Source organism: Myxine glutinosa, chromosome 14 (genome assembly GCF_964187855.1).
Source record: "Myxine glutinosa chromosome 14, kmMyxGlut1.1, whole genome shotgun sequence".
NCBI classification, from domain to species: Eukaryota; Metazoa; Chordata; class Myxini; order Myxiniformes; family Myxinidae; genus Myxine; species Myxine glutinosa.
In genome coordinates, this window is record NC_136274.1 from 71287283 (window position 1) to 71304670 (window position 17388).

Genomic DNA, 17388 nt, shown 5'->3' on the forward strand with positions numbered 1-17388 from the left:
AGCAACGCATACGACGGCTTACAGGGTCTATGAGACGTAGGGTTGAGTCAGTGATCCGATCACGTGGGTCCTACACACGTTATTGACGCAAAGATCGCTAGAGGTCTTCTCAGAACAATGACTGTACGTTAGAAAACATAAACGTCATCCACACTGTCCGTGATGGACCTATTAGTCTAGTAGGAAGACTAGGTCCCCCTGCACCCCCCGGAGATATACTTCTAATCAATGTTTCTAGATTGGAAAAAATGTGTAGAAAATGACTAGCTATGGCCCCAAGCTGAAAAAATGTCCCACATACCATTTTTATGCAAATTACTGCTGCAAATTTTATGCAAAATTATGCAAATTTTATGCAAATTTTTGATGAGGAGTAGAGTTGAGGGGTCTTTGAGGGCTTCATCGAGGTGCTCTCGGTTGCAAGACTGGGTCATTCTGAGAAGCACAGCAGGGTCAGAGATCATGATGTTCTCCTCCTCAGTGAATCTCTCCATCAACAGCCTCTCCATTGCCTCACACACTGTTTTGAGGCAAAAGAGGGACTTTGCGTAGGCCTTTCCACTGAGAACACCTTTGAGAGATCCACTTGTTACTAGTTGTGCCTCAAAGAGAATCTCTGCATATCCAGAACCACGCATCTTGTGTCCAGTGAGCATCCCGATGTAGTTCATGGATGTGTGGAAGGGTCCAATCGTTACTACATGACTAGCAAATTCATTTGGCCAGCGCCAGATGATGGGAAGGGCTTTCATGCAGACACCCAGATCAAATGTATTCAGGACCCATCTCTGACCCACCTCAGCAGTTGCTGCCTCGGGAACGCTTCAGTAGCTCACGAACAACTGCGTTGTCTGTGATCGGTCTGTGCCTGGTGCCTGCATGGCATGGCAATGGCCTGCAGCCTGTGCCTGGGCTAGGGGGTTTCACCTCTGCAACTGGTTCTCCCCCCACCCAGCAAATCAACAGTCGACTACTGCACGCCTATCCTACCACCAACCGATCACAGACAACGCAGTTGTTCGTGAGCTACTGAAGCGTTCCGAGGCAGCAACTGCTGAGGTGGGTCAGAGATGGGTCCTGAATACATTTGATCTGGGTGTCTGCATGAAAGCCCTTCCCATCATCTGGCGCTGGCCAAATGAATTTGCTAGTCATGTAGTAACGATTGGACCCTTCCACACATCCATGAACTACATCGGGATGCTCACTGGACACAAGATGCGTGGTTCTGGATATGCAGAGATTCTCTTTGAGGCACAACTAGTAACAAGTGGATCTCTCAAAGGTGTTCTCAGTGGAAAGGCCTACGCAAAGTCCCTCTTTTGCCCTCAAAACAGTGTGTGAGGCAATGGAGAGGCTGTTGATGGAGAGATTCACTGAGGAGGAGAAACATCATGATCTCTGACCCTGCTGTGCTTCTCAGAATGACCCAGTCTTGCAACCGAGAGCACCTCGATGAAGCCCTCAAAGACCCCTCAACTCTACTCCTCATCAAAAATTTGCATAAAATTTGCATAATTTTGCATAAAATTTGCAGCAGTAATTTGCATAAAAATGGTATGTGGGACATTTTTTCAGCTTGGGGCCATAGCTAGTCATTTTCTACACATTTTTTTCCAATCTAGAAACACTGATTAGAAGTATATCTCCGGGGGGTGCAGGGGGACCTAGTCTTCCTACTAGACTATATAGCTCCATACTTAAATTGAGGTGAAAATATGCCTAAAATTCCCAAAAAATTTCACCTTAAATTATTCAGAATAAAATATTGAAAACGGCATGATTGTTATGTTTTTATGTGACCATAATATCACTTCTCCAGAAAATATAGCAATATCATGGGTATATTACACTGTTTTGACGACAACAAACTTGTAATGTGCGAGGTTGTAAAAAAACGGGGGGGGGTGCTTAACTTAATTCTTTGTGTATATATATATATACATATATATATATATATATATATATATATACATATATATATACATATAATACATATATATATATACATATATATACATATATATATACATACATATATATATATATATATACATATATATATATATATTAATATACATATATATATATATATATATATATACATATATATATACATATATATATATATATATATATATATATATATATATATATATATATATATATATACATATATATATATATATACATATATACATATATATATATATATATATATACATATATATACATATATATATATATATACATATATACATATATATATATATATATATATACATATATATATAATATATATATATATATATATATATATATATATATATATATATATATATATATATATATATATATATATATATATATATATATATATATATATATATATATATATATATATATATAATTATATATATATCTATAATTCCAGTAATCTCTGTCTGTACGTTTGTACGTTTGTACGTTTGTCTGTCTGTGACCGCTGTTTCTCGACAACCACGGGTCCGATATACTTTTAACTTGCCAGGTATATTGCTGGGGACCCGAGGATGTGCCTTTTCAAGGTTTCATATTAATCGGACAATTACTTACCGAGCTATGTCCAAAAAACGATTCAACCAATCAGAGAGCAGCGAACGATCGCGTGTGCCGAACGTGGCGGGCACACTCTGCCTCGGATGGCACATTTGAGAGCGTATTCATTTATTTCACGTTTGCAAACTATGTTGGCGTTAAACTATGTTTTACAACTAATAAAAACGAATTTGCGATTCATTCGCTTTCCTGCGCGTTTGTGCACGCGATGGCGATTTCTTTACCAAACTCCGGAAGCCGTTCGCTTTGGACCAAACCATTGCATGTAAATAGAGGGGGGGATTGTCACCACTCGCAAGCCGTTCGCTTTGGACCAAACCATTTCATGTAAATAGAGGGGGGGGATATAATTTTAGATATAGATATAGTACGGGCATGCCCTAGTCTATCTATAATTCCAGTAATCTCTGTCTGTACGTTTGTCTGTGACCGCTGTTTCTCGACAACCACGGGTCCGATATACTTTTAACTTGCCAGGTATATTGCTGGGGACCCGAGGATGTGCCTTTTCAAGGTTTCATATTAATCGGACAATTACTTACCGAGCTATGTCCAAAAAACGATTCAACCAATCAGAGAGCAGCGAACGATCGCGTGTGCCGAACGTGGCGGGCACACTCTGCCTCGGATGGCACATTTGAGAGCGTATTCATTTATTTCACGTTTGCAAACTATGTTGGCGTTAAACTATGTTTTACAACTAATAAAAACGAATTTGCGATTCATTCGCTTTCCTGCGCGTTTGTGCACGCGATGGCGATTTCTTTACCAAACTCCGGAAGCCGTTCGCTTTGGACCAAACCATTGCATGTAAATAGAGGGGGGGGATTGTCACCACTCGCAAGCCGTTCGCTTTGGACCAAACCATTTCATGTAAATAGAGGGGGGGGATATAATTTTAGATATATATATAGTACGGGCATGCCCTAGTATATATAATTCCAGCAATCTCTGTGTGTGTGTGTGTGTATGTGTGTATGTCTGTGTGTTTGTCTGTGACCGCTGTTTCTCGACAACCACGGGTCCGATATACTTGAAACTTGCCAGGTATATTGCTGGGGACCTGAGGATGTGCCTTTTCAAGGTTTCATATTAATCGGACAAGTAGTTACCGAGCTATGTCCAAAAAACGATTCAACCAATCAGAGAGCAGCGAGCTATCACGTGTGCCGAACGTGGCGAACAGACTCTGCCTCGGACGGCACATTTGAGAGCGTATTCATTTATTTCACGTTGGCAAACTATGTTGGCGTTAAACTATGTTTTAAAACTAATTAAAACTAATTTGCGATTCTTTCGCTTTCCTGCGCGTTTGTGCACGCTATGGCGATTTCTTTACCAAACTCCGCAAGCCGTTCGCTTTGGACCAAACCATTTCATGTAAATAGAGGGGGGGGGGGGGGGGGGGGATTGTCACCGTACTCGCAAGCCGTTCGCTTTGGACCAAACCATTTCATGTAAATAGAGGGGGGGGATTGTCACCGTACTCGCAAGCCGTTCGCTTTGGACCAAACCATTTCATGTAAATAAAGGGGGGGGATATAATTTTAGATATATATATAGTACGGGCATGCCCTAGTCTATCTATAATTCCAGTAATCTCTGTGTGTGTGTGTGTGTGTATGTGTGTATGTCTGTGTGTTTGTGACCGCTGTTTCTCGACAACCACGGGTCCGATATACTTTAAACTTGCCAGGTATATTGCTGGGGACCCGAGGATGTGCCTTTTCAAGGTTTCATATTAATCGGACAAGTAGTTACCGAGCTATGTCCAAAAAACGATTCAACCAATCAGAGAGCAGCGAGCTATCACGTGTGCCGAACGTGCCGAACAGACTCTGCCTCGGACGGCACATTTGAGAGCGTATTCATTTATTTCACGTTGGCAAACTATGTTGGCGTTAAACTATGTTTTAAAACTAATTAAAACTAATTTGCGATTCTTTCGCTTTCCTGCACGTTTGTGCACGGTATGGCGATTTCTTTACCAAACTCCGCAAGCCGTTCGCTTTGGACCAAACCATTTCATGTAAATAGAGGGGGGGGATTGTCACCGTACTCGCAAGCCGTTCGCTTTGGACCAAACCATTTCATGTAAATACAGGGGGGGGATATAATTTTAGATATATATATAGTACGGGCATGCCCTAGTATATATATATATATATATATATATATATATATACATATACATATATATATATATATACATATATACATATATACATATATACATATACACATATATATATATACATATATATACATATATATACATATATGTATGTATATATATATATATATATATATATATATATATATATATATATATATATATATATATATATATATATATATATTGTTGCGGATATGGGATTTGGCCTCCATCCATATCCGCTTGTAAATATTCCCCTATTTCCCCACTACTCCCCAACTATCCCCAATCCCCCATTCCCTAGTCCCATCGTCTGTAAATAACACTCTGTAGCCCCGACCTTCCCCTTTTTCCCCCATTAAATGTCGTGCCCAGGTTCACCGCATCTCACGTAGACAACTATAGGACATCTTGCTAGTTATTCTTAGTCTATGTCAGTTAAGGACTCGTTTCCATTAATTCTGACTCTTCGTTGCACCAGAATGTGATTGTATGGCACCAGTAGTAAGTTTAGGACCTCCCAATACCTCCCCACAATCTCATCTCCGCATCCTCCGATCTTCCTCATGAAACTACAACCACAACAACAACTACAACAACAGCGGGGGCGGCGCGGCGGCGGCGCGGGGAGTGTGCGTCCTCACTCCGGCTTGGTTAGCCGCCATTGCCCATGTGCTCCGACAGGGTTACCACGAAGGGGCTGACTGTTAGCTCCTCGTCAAGGGCGGAGCCCGGTAACCCCCCGCACCCAATAAGAAGCGGCGGGCCGATTCCATCTGGGGCGGAGCTAACGAGCCGAGGGCGTGTCACTCCCCGCTGGATATACGCAGCGACTTACCGGAGGTGACGTCAGATGCGCCCCCAGCTTGGAGAGAGAAGTCGCCTTCTCCAAGCGCTGAATACCTCCCCGCATCTCTGGACTGGACCGAGCTGTATCCTGTCCCTGAGCCAAGGTGCACCTTGAGCCATCGACTACCTGCCCCTCCTTGCCATCAATCCCTGTGTGAGTCAGTCTTGTCCCGTTTATCTGTGGTCTGTCGGGGCTAAGATAAGACCGTGTTTAAGTGCCCACCTTTCTGTGCTGTACCTCTTGTGCGTGTAATCTAAACGTTCTGCAAACCCATATTATAACCTCCTCCGGAGGTCTTGAGAACTGTACCCCTGGTGTCGTGTCATTTAATCCAGCCGTTGTGTCCTTTTCCTTCATTGATTTAGCGTAGCGCGATTCGGCCAACGTTCGAGTGTAATCGGGTAACTTGTGCAGACGCGGTCATACCAAACCGCTCGGTAAACTAACATCCAAAACCGCGTCTGTAACATTTGGTGTCGGGAAGTGGGATTCGATCCGGAGCGCGTTTCACGCGCTCGAAATTATAACAGCGAAATTTAATTGTGTTTTACAAAAAAAAAGAAAAACCTGAATTTTGAAAGTCGCGCTATGGCAGACCAAGACGGCTGGGTTCCGGTAGAGGAGAGTGAGGCAGGGTCGATCCAGGACCAAATTGAGGGACATGAGGAGAGCGAAGCAGTGAGGGTAGCAGAGTCGCAAAATGGCGTCCTTGCGCACGAGGTTGCGGGCGCGCAAAATGGCGCCTCGCACATAGCTACGGCGGCCGCACCCGCTGCACAAGTGGGAGGGATGGCCCAAATGCAGGCCCTCATGGAGCAATTTATGGCGCAAATGCAGGCGTCCCTCAAACTGCAGAGTGAGCAATTGGGGGTAATGGGAAACCAAATGGGGGTAATGGGGAACCGGATGGATGCTCAGGGTGAGCGATTGGAGGGCCAAATTGGGGTAATGAGGGACGAAGCGAGGGGTACCGGTGAGGGATTAGACAAGAAATTAGAGGGGTTAGACAATGGGATAGAAGGGGTGAAACATGGGTTAATGGGGGTAGAAAACAGAATGGCCGCTCAAGAGAATCAAATGGAAGGGATGCAAAAGGGGTTAGAGGGGTTAGAAAACAGGATGGAAGGCAAATTGAGGGACATGAGGGACCAAGCGGAAAGGGAAGTTAAACAAATGGGGCAGCAGATAGAGGGGGTCAGAATGGGGGTAGAAACCAAACTGGATGCTCACAGGGAGGAAATGGAGCAGATGAGGGTGGCATCTGGGCAGGAGATGCAAGTGATGGGAGAGGAGATCAGAAGAGGTGTGAGTGAGGAGGTCGGAGGAGTGCGCGAGGAGGTGAGGCACTGTAAGGAGCGCATGGAGAAGGAGGTGAGAAAGGGGACTGTAAAATTGCAAGGGGGTAGAGAGGAGTTGACGCTGGGAGTAGAACAACTGACAGTGGGACAAAAGGAGTTGGGGGACCAGGTAAAGAAGAACACAGCGGTAATAGAGGGTTTAAAATCGACACAGAAGGAGATGAAAAAGGACATAGGGGTAATTAAAAAAGAGAGTCAGACGGTACATGAGGACCTGACGAGGAAAATGGACAAGGTGGTAGAGGTGATGGAGGTTAAAGAGCGGGAGGTGCGGGAGCACATAGAAAAAAATAAAGTGGAGTTAGAGGAAGAACTTAAAGGGGCGCACGAGGAGATGAAGGAGGTGAAGCAGAAATTAGAAGAAGTGGAAGAAGGGGTGAGCGAAATTAAGAAGCGACGGAGAGAGGATAAGAAAGAGATAAAGGAGGAAGTAAAAGAATTGGTCCAAAGTCTGTGTTCGGATCGTGATGATGTGCTCATTAACCGGATGAGGGATTCGCAGGTGATGGAGGAGAAGCGAAGAGAAAGAGGACCCGGTGTAAGTGGTGACCAATATGGTCGTGCGTATGATGCGCCAGGTGATTTGATAAGCTTGGGGGTCGAGATAGACCCGGATGTTCGTGAGAGGCCAAGAGTGAGGTGTATGACTGGTCCGGAGGGTATGGAACGAGAGGTGCGAGGTGTGGGTGAGCAAGGTTGTGGTGGTATGGAATGGGTAGCGGGTTGCGGAGGTGTGACCCATGCATCGACACCAACAGGGGTAGTTGTTGGAGGGACCGGGGAGGCACGAGAGCCCCTTGGGGGTAATGTACTGTGGGGGCCCGGCCGGTTCGGCCCCGCGCTGACCCCGCAAGGGGCGACGCACGGGGTCCGGCAGGCGGGCAACGACTCGCATACGAGGTGGTCCCACAAGGTCCCACTCGCGCCGTATGACGGCAAGAGTGATCTACGCACGTACCTGGCGCAGTTTGACTGTGTGTGTAAGGGCAACGGTTGGGGTGAGGACGAAGGTGGAGTACACCTGGTGGCCGCATTGCGTGGCGCGGCGGCGGAGGTGCTGACGGCATTACCAGCGGGTGCTCTCACCCTGCCAGCCCTCCGCGACGCCCTAATTAATCGATTCGGCATTGAGCAGCAGAGCGAGCTTGTTAAAGCTCAGCTCGCGCTGCGAAAACGCAAGCCCCAGGAAGCCATCGGGGAACTTGCCCACGACATTCGCCGCGCAGTGGGGATCGCACATGCTAGCATGGCAGCGGATTCCCGGGAAAGCCTGGCGCTGGACCATTTTATCCAGGCCCTCCCGGATATTGAGCTCCGGCAACAGCTCGCCATGTGGCGCCCGCAGACTCTGAGCCAGGCGGCTGACGCTGCGGCCCGTTGGGAAGCAGCGAGGCCCCTGGCCCGGGGGAGCGAGCGTCACGCAATGGCGGTCCGCCAGGTGGGACCTCCGATGGAGGGCGGACCCCTTAGGGGGCCCGCCCCCGACGTGAGTCCTGACCTGGCGGGCATGGTCCGGAGGCTGGTGGACCAGCGCCTGGCGGGACCTGGACCATGGCAGGCGGCCCCGGAGGTGGCCCGCGGTGGACCACGAGCGAGTAATCCAATTCGGACCTTCAGGGGGGGGAATTTGGAATTCCAGAGACAAGCACCTTATCAGGTGAGGTGCTATACTTGCAACCGTCTGGGTCACCTGGCGCGGCACTGTCGAGCCACGCGCCGGGATGATCCCCGGCGGTTGAGGTCCTCAACTCCGCCCAGGGGGGAGCAGGTTAGCCGACCCCAGACACCCCCCCGCCAGACCCCGGGAAACTAGAAGGTGTCGGGCACGTAGGGCGGTGTTCGGCAGAAGAGGATGGAGGAGAGCCCTCATTGACGCGACAGGTCATTTATTGTGGCCAAATTGGAACCGGTAGCCTGACAATCAGATGCAAAATTGCCGGCGTGGGGGTAGACGCCGTAGTGGACACAGGAGCTAGCGCCACGATCATCAGCCCTGTGGTCCTTGATTCGAGCGCAGGTGGCTGGGATAAGATCCAGCGCCTGCAAAATTATAGTTTGCAACTTGCTACCGGGGTAACGGCCCCAATAATAGGGCGTGGTTCTGTGACCCTCAAGTTAGGGTCGGTAAGGAGGGAAATAGATGTTTGGGTGGCGGAGGTGTGCGGACCCATGTTTAATAGGGTTGGATTTGTTGACTGGCAGCGGTTGTAAAATCGACTTGTGCCGGGGGATCCTGCAGGTGGGAGTAGAAGAGCTGCCGTTAGGGGGAGTGAGCACGGCCGAGAGAGCGGAGCTGGAGGCTTCCGAGGCCGTGACCATTCCCCCAAGGGCCGAGGCGATAGTGCCGGCCCGGTGGGCAGCTCGCCCAACATGGCAGGAGTCCTGCGGCCTGGTCGAACCGGTGGCAGCGCAGTCCATACCGGGTTTAATCGTGGGCCGCACCCTTGTAAAAACGGACGGACCGGTAGTGGCCGTCCGAGTAATAAATATAAGTACAGAACCACGCACTATAGTAAGGGGCACGAGGGTAGCTGGCTGCACCCCAGTTGAGGAAGTCGCGACAGTGAGGGGCGAGAACGTCCAGCCGAGCCGGCCCCGGGGGGAGCCTTCAATAAGAAGTAGGAATTGGCCCGATCCCATTTGCGAGATGGTAAATCGTAGTAGCGTAGAGTTGGGAGGTACCCAGAGGGAGGCCTTACACAAACTGGTTGGGTCCCATTTGGACCTCTTCTCCCTGTCCACCGAGGATATTGGACGTACGGGCCTGGTGAAACATCAGATCCACACCGGTGAGGCCCGGCCTATTCGTCAGGCCGCCCGACGGCTCCCTTGGAGCAAGAGGGCGGAAGCTGACGAGCAGGTTGAAAAAATGCCCGACGCAGGCGTGATCGAGCCCTCGGGAAGTCCTTGGATGTCACCTGTTGTGCTGGTCAAAAAGAAGGATGGGACCACGCGGTTCTGCGTGGACTATCGCCAGCTAAACAACATGACACTCAAGGACTCATATCCCCTGCCAAGGATTGATGACACCCTCGATGCCGTTGCGGGCTCAAATTGGTTCTCAACTTTGGACCTCAAGAGTGGGTATTGGCAGGTGGAGATGGATAGGGCAGGGAAGGAGAAAACGGCATTCTCCACAGGTAAGGGACTGTATCAGTTTACTGTGATGCCGTTTGGTTTGTGTAACGCCCCCGCCACCTTTGAAAGATTGATGGAACATGTACTAGGCGGCATGCCATGGCAATCATGCCTGGTGTACCTGGATGACGTCCTAGTACATGCCAAAACGTTCCCCCAGGCAGTAGCTAATTTGGACCAGGTGTTCGGGTGCCTCAGACAGGCAGGGTTGAAGCTGAACCCGAGTAAGTGCACCTTGTTTGCCAAGGAGGTGGCCTATTTAGGCCACGTCATCGGTTGCGAGGGGGTAAAAACGGACCCAGACAAAATTAAAGCGGTAGAGGAGTGGCCCGCACCACGTACCATCAAAGAGGTGCGGGGATTTTTGGGACTCTGCTCCTACTACCGGCGCTTTGCGGCGAAATTTGCGGAGTTGGCCCGTCCCCTCCACCGGCTTACGGAGAAGGGGACGCGATTTAATTGGACACGGGAGTGCCACGAGGCCTTCCAAAAATTGAAGGGGTGTCTAACATCCGCACCCCTTCTAGCTTACCCCACTAGCAACGGGGCATTTACCCTGGACACGGATGCGAGCCAGGAAGGATTGGGCGCAGTTTTGTCTCAGACACAGGAGGGCGTGGAGAGAGTGATTGGTTACTATAGTCGGGCCTTAAGTAGGCCCGAGCGAAATTATTGCGTCACTCGCAAAGAGTTATTGGCTATGCTGGCTGCCATGAACCATTTCCACCCGTACTTGTACGGGCGGAAATTTTTGGTTAGAACTGACCATTCCTCCTTGCAATGGCTCCTTCGGTTCAAGGAACCAGAGGGCCAAATTGCAAGGTGGTTGGAAAAGTTGCAGCAGTATGATTTTGATGTGGCCCATAGGGCCGGGAAGGCCCATGGTAATGCGGACGCACTCTCTCGGCGTCCTTGTCTGGGGGAAAACTGCAAATTTTGTACGAGACACGAGGAGAGGGAACAATTGGGCGATTCGGACCCGACCCTCGTTGTCCTGGCAACCCGGGTGAGAGGGCCAATTTTGCCACTAACCGCAGATGAGGAATTCGGAACTTTGGCATGGAGCACGGCCCAGCAGGAGGATCCTGTCCTGGGGCCAGTGTTCAATTGGGTCAAATTGGGGCAAAGACCTAATGGGGAAGAGGTCACCCCCCTCGGGGCACAGACCAAGGCGTATTGGGCTCAGTGGAAAACCCTGGAATTGAAGGATAACATCTTGTATCGCAAGTGGGTGGAGGTTCCCTCTGATAAAACTTCCTGGCTGGTGGTAGTCCCAAATAAATTTAAGACCGATATATTGCAACAGGTGCATGGTACCCGCCCCGGCGGCCATTTGGGCAGGACAAAGACGACATCGCAGGTACGCCGGAGGTTTTATTGGGTGAATATGGGGCGCGACATACAGGACTGGTGTCGGAGATGCGACGCCTGTACTGCCAAAAAGGGACCAGCACGGAGGATGAGGGCCCCCCTTCAATTACACCAGGTGGGGGCCCCCCTAGAGCGGGTGGCCATGGATATCCTAGGCCCACTACCCCGCACCCGCCTAGGTAATAAGTACATCCTCGTTGTGATGGACTACTTCACCAAGTGGCCGGAGGCCTACGCCCTCCCCAACCAAGAAGCAGGGGTGGTAGCGCAGGCCTTCGTGGAAGGATTTGTGTGCCGGCATGGGATTCCACAGGAGTTGCACACTGACCAGGGACGAAATTTTGAGAGCAAATTGCTAAAAGATGTGTGCAGTCTCCTGTCAATTCGGAAAACCAGGACAACGCCTTTAAGACCTCAATCTGACGGGATGGTGGAAAGATTCAACCGAACTTTAATCCAACAACTGGCACTGTTCACCGCCACCCGTCAGGATGACTGGGACGAACATCTCCCTTATTTGCTCATGGCCTACCGAACCAGCCAGCACGGGGCCACCGCATGCAGTCCAGCGTTGCTTATGTATGGGCGGGAGTTACGGGCTCCTGCCGACTTGCTATGCGGTCCCGTGCCAGACACGGTGGTTAACCCGCCGAGGGAGGGGTACGCACGTCACCTAGAGGAAGGCATGGAGCTAGTCCATGCCTTCGCCCGCCGCCAACTCCATCTGGCGGGGGAGAAGATGAAGCGCAGGTACGACCACCGGAGCCAGGGGAGTCAGTACACTCCGGGGATGAAGATTTGGTTCTTCAATCCCCGGAGGAGGAAGGGTAGGTGCCCGAAACTCACCTCTCCCTGGCAAGGCCCGGGGGTCGTCCTGTCGCAAGTCTGTGACGTGGTAGTAAAAATCAAAATGGGGCCACGAGCCCTCCCTCGGATCGTCCACGCCGACCGGATAAGGCCTTACACCGGCGAGCAGGCGCCCCCGTGGATTGCCTCGGCTTTAGATGCCGAGGCGGGACCCAGTACCTCTGAATAAGGGGGGCTTATTAGTGCCAGAGGACTGGGGGATTGATGAGCGATGGGCCCGGTGGGTAAGGGTGGCATCCCTGCCACCCTTCCTATGGTGGGGCAAAGGAGCTATAGTTTATGGGGTGTATGGCAGTGAAAACTAGCCCGGGTGGGTTAGGTTATATTGATAGGGATCTAGCGAAGATGACATTAGGTGACGTTAAGGTTAGTTAGTAACTGATACCTGTAGTGGGGACGCAGGTAGATTAGTATGGATGATAATGACGAGGGAGCACAATAGTTTAAAGGGACGACTGGGAAGCGCAAGTTTCAGAGGGGAGTAGTTAGATGAGATGATGCTGTGTGAGAACTGAACAGGTGTGTGGAGCAGTGCGTATGAGTAGTGAGTGTGTGGATCAGCGCGAATGCGCTTGGGGAGAGAAGGGTGCAGGTGGCACCAGGTGTGAGAGCACAGGTGTGCAAGTACAGGTGTGTGGAATACATGGAGTATTGGAATGAGTGGTGTGGAGAGAGTTGGAGTAAGTGGTACGGAGTGGTGTGCATGGTGCGAAGGTGTGGATGGGGGAAGAGTGGACCCCCATCACGGATACCCGGGGCGGGTAGTGTAAGTGTTAGGTAGAGGGTATAGGTAAATTGTGGTTGGATATTGGCATTTGTGGTGCGGTTGCAGAATGGTATTGTGGATGGGTGCATTGGTGTTGTGGAAATGGCTGGGCGTGTAGCCTGTTAGTGTGTGTAGTTGGTTTGGGCACTCCACCACTGTGAGGATGTCGGCCAGGTGAGGCCGCAGGTGGGCTCTGGGAGCCGGTAGAGTGGTGGATGGGGCCCGAGGATCCGGAGGACGGACCCGGGTAGCCCAGTGCCAGAGAGGGCACCGAGTGGGGAGAGCGCCAGAGGGCCTTCCCCAGGTAGATAGGTTAGGGTAAGGAGCAGGTAAGCTCGGAGGCAACTGCAGTGGTGGAGGTGTGCAGGTGGGTAGACCTGCTGGGAGAGCTACACGTCGCGGCCCAGAAATTGTGCGAGGGCACCGGGAGATGAATCGGGGGAGTGAGACCCCAAATTGAAAAGCACCACAGTTTGGTCAATGGGAATTGGTTTTTAGAACCCATAGTGTAAGAGGGCCAATGGTTTGGCAGGAGAAAGACCCCGGGTAATGTAAAGTTGTTAAAGTCATTTAGGAAATAGTTAGGATTGATGAACCTGTCGCACCATACGCAGCCACTTACCTGTGGTGATGATGATGACTCCACACCTGTGTTTTCTTTGTTCTGTGTGCAGGAAATGAGAATTGCTGTGTGGATTGGTGAGACGCATCACGACGTGGATGAGACATTGGGGTGATTCCATCTCTCCCTCCTTAGGAGGGACTGATGATGAATTGGTGATGGCAAATTTTGCTGTTGAGTTGGAGATGGCAAATTGTGATGAGAGTTGGAAATGGCAAATTTGATTGGTTAGGAGGGAGAGAAGACGAATTTGGTTTATGGGAGGAACGGGGAAGACAGTAGGGACGTTTGTTGATTTGTAAAGTAGATGTTTATGGGTAGTGTTGTGTTTTGTGGATACAGTAAGGGGTAAGGGAGGGGCAATGTAGGTTACCTGGTGGGGGGGGGGGGGGGGCGTACGGTAGGAACGTACCTGTCTCACCTGGTTTCCATGTGCCCCCAGTGTGCATCATCTTGTATTGCGTGCACTTTTGCGCCCTTACCACCTTACTCACTTGTCTTTTCTTTTGTCTCCCACCTCCGAGGATCTGGCTTTGGGGCAGAGAGAGAGGAGAGAGAGGTGCTGGCTCCGCAGTTGTGGGCCTGCACTTTCGCTGCTTGCTGCCGGGATCGATACACCATATGGACCGCAATTTTTGTGGCCGCCCACCATGGACCGCAGTCTTTTGCGGGCAAGCACCACCCGTTGATGGACCTCTGGGTCAACGTGGCACCTATGCCATACAGGTGAACCACTTATAGTTGGCCCCCCTGACGGCCACAATTTAGAAATGGACGCGGTTGGCGCCTTTCTTTATTTTTGAAGGAAGCCAGAACACCAAGTGGGCTCCAAGGCAAGACCAGCGGCAGAACATCGGCCGGCTGCGACACCACCGGTGATTATCGAACACTTTATTGGTGCACCGGATGGTGCTGACTGTACATGATGGGGTGGTGCTTTTGGTGCTTGGATGGGGTGCTCTGCACATTATTAAAGGCCGTAGGGCCACAGAGCACTCGTGGGTTGGTGTATCGATGCTGGCATGCGTGCTCTCTCTATGCATAACATCTGCATGTGTTCCTCCAAAAACAGGTCCTGGATCGTAGTGTAAATATCAGTGTAGTCTTGTATAAATGATGCTCCCTACCGGCTGTATGTTTAGTTTGAGGATTCTTTCCGCGATTCGGTTATCCTGTGGGTGTGTTTCTGTGAGGAGAAGGGTGCAACGTCGCAGGGGGACATATGTACTCATTTGTGAACATCTGTAAAACTGTCGCACTCAGGGTTGAGTTAATAGTAGAGGGAACTACATCTGAGTGCCACACTAACGTAGGTAAAAATTTATCGGGTCGGGACGCCCCGAGGTAGAGAAGGGTGCAATGTTGCGGATATGGGATTTGGCCTCCATCCATATCCGCTTGTAAATATTCCCCTATTTCCCCAATACTCCCCAACTATCCCCAATCCCCCATTCCCTAGTCCCATTGTCTGTAAACAACACTCTGTAGCCCCGACCTTCCCCTTTTTCCCCCATTAAATGTCGTGCCCAGGTTCACCGCATCTCACGTAGACAACTATAGGACATCTTGCTAGTTATTCTTAGTCTATGTCAGTTAAGGACTCGTTTCCATTAATTCTGACTCTTCGTTGCACCAGAATGTGATTGTATGGCACCATTAGTAAGTTTAGGACCTCCCAATACCTCCCCGCATCTCTTCCTCATGGAACAACAACACCAACAACAACAACAGCGGCGGCGGCGCGGCGGCGGCGCGGGGAGTGTGCGTCCTCACTCCGGCTTGGTTAGCCGCCATTGAACATGTGCTCCGACGGGGTTACCACGCAGGGGCTCACTGTCAGCTCCTCGTCAAGGGCGGAGCCCGGTAACCCCCCGCACCCAATAAGAAGCGGCGGACCGATTCCATCTGGGGCGGAGCTAACGAGCCGAGGGCGTGTCACTCCCCGCTGGGCATGCGCAGGAAGACGGAGGTGACGTCAGATGCGCCTCAGCTTGAAGAGAAACGGACACCACCTCCAGCGCGACGATACCTACCCGCATCTCTGGACCGGACCGGGTCGATTCTGCCCCTGAGCCAAGGTGCACCTTGAGCTATCGACTGCCTGCCCTTCCTTGCCATCAATCCCTGTGTGAGTCAGTCTTGTCCCGTTTGTCTGTGGTCTGTCGGGAATAAGATAAGACTGTGTCTAAGTGCCCATCTTGCTGTGCTGTACCTCTTGCCGTGTAATCTAACCGTTCTGCATAACCAATATTATATCCTCCTCCGGAGGTCTTGAGAACTGTACCCCTTGTGTCGTGTCATTTAACCCAGCCGTTGTGTCCTTTCCTTCATTGATTTAGCGTAGCGCGATTCGGCCAACGTTCGAGTGTAATCGGGTAACTTGTGCGAACACGGCGGCCATTCCGCTCGGTCAAGCAACATCTAAGTCGTGTCCGTAACAATATATATATATATATATATATATATATATATATATATATATATATATATATATATACAGTGAAACCTTGACTTACGAGTGCACCAACTTATGAGTTTTCCGAGATACGAGCCGTCGCTCGGGCGGTTTATTGCTTTGAGATGCGAGCCGAGATCCGAGTTACGAGCTTACGCCACCCGCCACCAAGTGGGTTCCGGTCACGTGGTTATCTTGCCGTGCAAGCATCTCTGCCGTATATCGCTGCTGCTTTGTTTTCGCATTTCGGTTATTTTGGAGCTTACGCCACCCGCCACCAGGTGGGTTCCGGTCACGTGGTTATCTTGCCGTGCAAGCATCTCTGCCGTATATCGCTGCTGCTTTGTTTTCGCATTTTGGTTATTTTGGAGCTTACGCCACCTGCCACCAGGTGGGTTCAGGTCACGTGGTTATCTTGCCGTGCAAGCATCTCTGCCGTATATAGCTGCTGCTTTGTTTTCGCATTTTGGTTATTTTGGAAAATTTCTTAGTTTTAACCATGGGTCCTAAGAAATTGAGTGCCAAGGGCAGTACTGAGAAGAAGAAGAGGATGATGTGCTTGGATATAAAACACGCAATCGTCGAAAAACATGAGCGAGGTGTGCGTGTTGTCGACTTGGTGAGGCGGATGTGAAGGCAGCTGAAGATTTTATTTTAACTTTTGCCGAACTGATAGAAGCCGAACGATACATCCCCCAGCAAATCTTCAACTGTGACGAGACAGGGCTCTTCTGGAAAAAGATGCCGAGGAGGACGTATATAACGGCAGAGGAGAAGAGCATGCCAGGCCACAACTTGTTCAAAGTGCCGGCGATAGCTCGCCTTCTCTTTGTGGAAAACACGGTGAGATCCTCAACATCCAACAACTAATGGGACGCAAACGGGGCGCCCAGTTTAGCGGTACACACATTGATGAATCACCCTGCCTGTGATTCACCCATGACAGGTTATAGCTGGGTCGGGATTCAAACCCAGGCTGGACAGTTTAGAGTAAAGTGTGCGTACCTCCAGTCCAGGCCATCCTGCCAACTTGTATGCTGCATACAGGTGAAATATAAAGCGCGAGATATTTTTATATATACTGTATATTAAAAAAAAAATTGGTGTGGTTTTTGGCGGGCTGGAACGGATTAATAGCATTTCAATGCATTTTAATGGGGAAATTTAATTTGAGAAACGAGCAAATTGAGTTACGAGCTCGGTCACAG

At 49.9% G+C, this 17388-nt stretch overlaps 1 protein-coding gene across 1 annotated transcript in view; it reads right to left on the reverse strand.

The window, feature by feature from the left end:
• The window catches only part of PPIL2 (peptidylprolyl isomerase like 2), a 122275-nt gene that overhangs the window by 40350 nt on the left and 64537 nt on the right, over positions 1-17388 (reverse strand). The window lies entirely within an intron of this gene.